Here is a 6000-nt window from a genome sequence, read left to right on the forward strand (position 1 = left end):
GTTAGTGCAGGAGTCTTCTGTGGCTATCCACATTTCTAACAAGTATGCCTGTTTTGGAAATATAGGGGGTGATGCATTCTCAGAAGAATGTAGCATGAACAGCCAAGTTTCTGGTGTTGAGACTGGCTCTAGTGCAATGACGGGGACGTTGGGTGCCAAGAGATCGATTGTGTCAGGGGACTCTCTAGTCCAAGGTACAGACAAACGTTTCTGTGGCCAGCAGCGAAAAAGTAGAATGGTGTGTTGCTTCCCTGGTGCGAGGATCAAGGATGTCTCAGAGAAGTTGCAGAATTTTCTCATGGGGGAGAGGGGTCAGCAAGAGGTCATTGTACACATTAGAACCAATGACATAGGAAAGGAAAAGATTGAGATTCTGAAGGGAGATTACAGAGATTTAGGCAGGAATTTAAAAAGGAGGTCCTCGAGAGTAGTACTATCTGGATTACTTCTGGTGCTATGAACTAGTGAGGGCAGGAATAGGAGGATAGAGTAGATGAATGCATGGCTGAGGAGCTGGTGTATGGGAGAAGGATTCACGTTTTTGGATCATTGCAAGCTCTTTTGGGGTAGAAGTGACCTGTACAAGGAGGGCAGATTGCACCTAAATTGGAAGGGGACTAATATTCTGGCAGGGAAATTTGCTAGGGCTGCTCAGGATTTAAACTAATAAGCTGGTGGAATGTGACCCAGGGAGATAGTGAGGAAAGAGATCAATCTGAGACTGGTACGGTTGAGAACAAAGGCAAGTCAAAGAGTCAGGGCAGGCAGGGACAAAGCAGAGAACAAGGCAGGATTGATAAATTAAACTGCATTTATTTCAATGCAATAGGCCTAACAGGGAAGGCAGATGAACTCAGGGCATGGTTAGGAGCATGGGACTGGGATATCATAGCAATTACAGAAACATAGCTCAGGGTGGACAGGACTGGCAGCTTAATGTTCCAGGATACAAATGCTACGGGAAGGACAGAAAGGGAGGCAAGAGAGGAGGGGGAGTAGTGTTTTTGATAAGGGATAGCATTACAGCTGTATTGAGGGAAGATATTCCCGGAAATATTTGGGTGGAACTGAGAAATAAGAAAGGGATGATCACCTTATTGGGACTGTATTATAGACCCCCCAATAATCAAAGGGAAATTGAGAAACAAACTTGTAAGGAGATCTCAGCTATCCATAAGAATAATAGGGTAGATCTGGTAGGGGATTTTAACTTCCAAACATAGACTGGGACTGCCATAGTGTTAAGGGTTTAGATGGAGAGGAATTTGTTAAGTCTGTATAAGAAAATTTTCTGATTCAGTACGTGGATGTACCTACTAGAGAAGGTGCAAAACCTGACCTACTCTTGGGAAATAAGGCAGGGCAGGTGACTGAGGTGTCAGTGGGGGAGCAATTTAGGGCCAGTGACCCCATAATTCAATTAATTTTAAAATAGTGATGGAAAAGAATAGACCAGATCTAAAAATTGAAATTCTAAATTGGAGAAAGGCCAATTTTGACAGTTTGAGACAAGAACATTCAAAAACTGATTGGGGGCGGATGTTCACAGGTAAAGCGATGGCTGGAAAATGGGAAGCCTTCAGAAATGAGATAATGAGAGTCCAGAGAAAGTATATTCCTGTCAGGGTGAAAGGAAAGGCTGGTCGGAGTATAGGGAATGCTGGGTGACTAAAGAAATTGAGGGTTTGGTTAAGAAAAAGAAGGAAGCATATTTCAGGTATAGACAAGATAGATCAAGTGAATCCTTAGAAGAGTATAAAGGCAGAAAGAGTATACTTAAGAGGGAAATCAGGAGGGCAAAAAGGGAACATAAGATAGCTTTGGCAAATAGAATTAAGGAGAATCCAAAGGGTTTTTACAAATACATTAAGGATAAAAGGGTAACTAGGGAGAGACTAGGGCCCCTTAAAGATCAGCAAGGCAGCCTTTGTGTGGAGCCGCAGGAGATGGATGAGATTCTAAACGAGTATTTTGTATCAGTGTTTACTGTGGAAAAGGACATGGAAGATATAGAATGTTGAGAAATAGATGGTGACATCTAGAAAAATGTCCATATTACAGAGGAGGAAGTGCTGGATGTCTTGAAATGCATAAAAGTGGATAAATCCCCAGGATCTGATCAATGTAACCTAGAACTCTGTGGGAAGCTAGAAAAGTGATTGTTGGTCCTCTTACTGAGATATTTGTATCATTGATTGTCATAGGTGAGGTGCCGGAAGACTGGAGTTTGGCTAACGTGGTGGCACTGTTTAAGAAAGGTGGTAAGGACAAGCCAGGGAAGAATAGACCGGTGAGCCTGACATCGGTGGTGGGCAAGTTGTTGGAGTGAATCCTGAGGGACAGGATATACACGTGTTTGGAAAGGCAAGGACTGATTAGGGATAGTCAACATGGCTTTGTGCGTAGGAAATCATGTCTCACAAACTTGATTGAGTTTTTTTGAAGAGGTAACAAAGAAGATTGATGAGGGCAGAGTGGTAGATGTGATCTATATGAACTTCAGTAAGGCATTCGACAAGGTTCCCCATGGGAGACTAGTTCGCAAGGTTAGATGTCACGGAATACAGGGAGAACTAGCCATTTGGATACAGAACTGGCTCAAAGATAAAAGACAGAGGGTGATGGAGGGTTTTTTTTAGACCGGAAGCCTGTGACAAGGATCGGTGCTGGATCCACTACTTTTCCTCATTTATATAAATGATTTGGATGTGAGCATAAGATGTATAGTGAGTAAGTTTGCAGATGACACCAATATTGGAGATGTAGTGGACAGCGAAGAGGTTTACCTCAGATTACAATGGGATCTTGACCAGATGGGCCAATGGGCTGAGAAGTGGCAGATGGAGTTTAACTTAGATAAATGTGAGGTGCTGCATTTTGGGAAACCAAATCTTAGCAGGACTTCTACACTTAATGGTAAGGTCCTAGGGAGTGTTGCTGAATAAGGAGACCTTGGAGTGCAGGTTCATAGCTTCTTGAAAGTGGACTTGCAGGTAGGTAGGATAGTGAAGAAGGTGTTTGGTATGCTTTCCTTTATTGGTCAGAGTATTGAGTACAGGAGTTGGATGTAAAAAGTGAGGTCTGCAGATGCTGGAGATCAGAGCTGATCAGAGTGTTGCTGGTTAAAGCGCAGCAGGTCAGGCAGCATCCAAGGAACAGGAAATTCGACGTTTCGGGCCAGAGCCCTTCATCAGGGATGAGGAAAGTGTGTCCAGCAGGCTAAGATAAAAGGTAGGGAGGAGGGACTTGGGGGAGGGGCGATGGAGATGTGATAGGTGGAAGGAGGTCAAGGTGAGGGTGATAGGCTGGAGTGGGGTGGGGGCGGAGAGATCAGGAAGAAAATTGCAGGTTAGGAGGGCGGTGCTGAGTTCGAGGGAATCGACTGAGACAAGGTTGGGGGAGGGGAAATGAGGAAACTGGAGAAATCTGAGTTCATCCCTTGTGGTTGGAGGGTTCCCAGGCGGAAGATAAGGCGCTCTTCCTCCAACCGTCGTGTTGTTATGTTCTGGCGATGGAGGAGTCCAAGGACCTGCATGTCCTCGGTGGAGTGGGAGGGAGAGTTAAAGTGTTGAGCCACGGGGTGGTTGGGTTGGTTGGTCCAGGCGTCCCAGAGGTGTTCCCTGAAGCGTTCCGCAAGTAGGCGGCCCGTCTCCCCAATATAGAGGAGGTCATATCGGGTGCAGCGGATGCAATAGATGATGTGTGTGGAGGTGCAGGTGAATTTGTGGCGGATATGGAAGGATCCCTTGGGGCCAAGGAAGTGGTGGAGGCTAGTACAATTGCAACATTTAAAAGGCATTTAGATGGTATATGAATAGGAAGGGGTTGGAGGAATATGGTCCGGGTACTGGCAGGTGGGACTAGATTGGGTTGGGATATCCGGTCGGCATAGACAAGTTGGACTGAAGGGTAAAAAATGAGGTCTGCAGATGCTGGAGATCACAGCTGCAAATGTGTTGCTGGTCAAAGCACAGCAGGCCAGGCAGCATCTCAGGAATAGAGAATTCGACGTTTCGAGCATAAGCCCTTCATCAGTTGGACTGAAGGCCCTGTTTCCGTGCTATACATCTCTTTGACTATGACTCTAATTAGTATTAAAAGAGGTTTATCCCACAAATATTCTGGTTATTGCTAAAATGAATTAATCTTTGATATATTTTGCAACATCAATATTCAGAAGAACAGCCATAATGCACAGATGTTGCCCTTGAGAGACCCTTAGTGGTCTGGTGAGGTGGGAGTGACAGTCCTTGTCATCAAGGCTGCATTTGACCGAGTGACCTCAAGGAGCCCTAGCAAAACTGGAGTCAATAGGTATCAGGGGCAAACTCTCTGCTGGTTGGAGTCATACCTGCCACATTGGAAGATAGCTATGGTTGTTGTACATCAATCATTTCTGATCAGGACATCTTTATAGGAGTTCCTCATGGTAGTGTTCCAGTACCAACCATCTTCAGCTGCTTCATCAATGACCTTCCCTCCATCATAAGGTCAGAATTGGGGATGTTCACCAATGATTGTACAATGTTCAGCACCATTTGTGACTCTTCAGATACTGAACCAGTCCACCTTAAAGCTTTGAGCTGTGAATATCCACTGAGTTGTCATCGTCCAATGAAATTCTAAATGACCTGGATCAGCAGGAATACTGAAATAGCAACTTATGTAGTTGACAAGACTTGTGATTTAATTTAGTTGTGTTGCTCAGAACTCAGTTGTTTCAAACTTCTTAGTTTGTTCCTTATCTCAAGCGGTTTCATTTTATGCAATGCCTGTAGTTTCAGCCCAGTGTTTCTTTTGTTGGGGGAAAAGTTTAGATTTGTTTGCAATTGGATCTGGACCTCCATCTGAACCTTAGGTTTGGAGGATGCGAGACACATTGCTTCTGGAGTAAGATCCAGAGTGGCTTTACTCAACTCGGGCCCCTCAGCTATAGGGGCTACATAGGTCACTGCAACTCATCTCAGAGAGTATGTAGGTAACATTGGACCATACTCCTCCCCTTAACCAGCAGCACTGAGGCCATTTGTATGAGCTGAGCTGCAGTCTCATTTGAGGTCAGCCGCCTGTTTAAGGCATATTGGGAGGTCTTTTGGCCCATCATTGCAGGCTAACCCTCTGCTACAGATACCCAAACATATTTGAAATGCATCACCTTTAACTGAGTGAATGCTGAAGATTGAACACAGTGCTCTATCTTCATTGTGGCCTGAATAAATCATCTGACTAGTTTCTGAGTAAGCTTGTTATCTGTGTCTGTGAGCCTAAATTGCTGTTGACCTTAATACAGATTTGAAATGTGGCCTTCCCAGTCTGAGTGGTTAAGCTCGACACTAGATCTAATTGATACCCTGACTCATCGCTGTAAAATTTAGACAGTGAACAATGAAGGCTTGAAATGCATATATACGGTTTTGTACACGGGCTCCATCTAGTGGCTGTGATCTCCACATTGCAATATTATATTTCACAATGGCTAAAACATAATCATATGATAATCCCTCAGCAGGTTCAGATAGTGGGAAGAAAACTCCATTGGTTTAATCCTTCGTTCTGTCTCCAAGGATACACGCAGCACTGAAAAGGTCACCTTGCCACTGCTGCTGTGAAACAGCTGCTGAGTAGTCCCACTGTAACCATGGAATCATAGAGGAAGCCCTTCAGCCCGTCAAATCTGTACCACTGAAAAGTATGCCATGACCCACACTGGAGCCAGAGAGTGAAACAGACCCTTTGATCCACCTTGTCTCTGCCGTACCAAGTTTCCCAAACTAAATTAGTTCAACTTCCCTGCGTTTGGCCCATAAGTGGAAGGCACTGATATGCAAATTTTACCATTTTTATCACAAAGCACTTCCCAAAAATTATGCAGAGACAGTAATAAATTGTTTAAAGCCCTGTCAAGCACTTATTACCCTTTGTAGTGAATACTGTAAAATCTGCATGAAGTTACGATTCTGTTATAGCTGACATTATGCTGACTTATATTTAGCGCAATTA

Source organism: Hemiscyllium ocellatum, chromosome 31 (assembly GCF_020745735.1).
Source record: "Hemiscyllium ocellatum isolate sHemOce1 chromosome 31, sHemOce1.pat.X.cur, whole genome shotgun sequence".
Lineage (NCBI taxonomy): Eukaryota > Metazoa > Chordata > Chondrichthyes > Orectolobiformes > Hemiscylliidae > Hemiscyllium > Hemiscyllium ocellatum.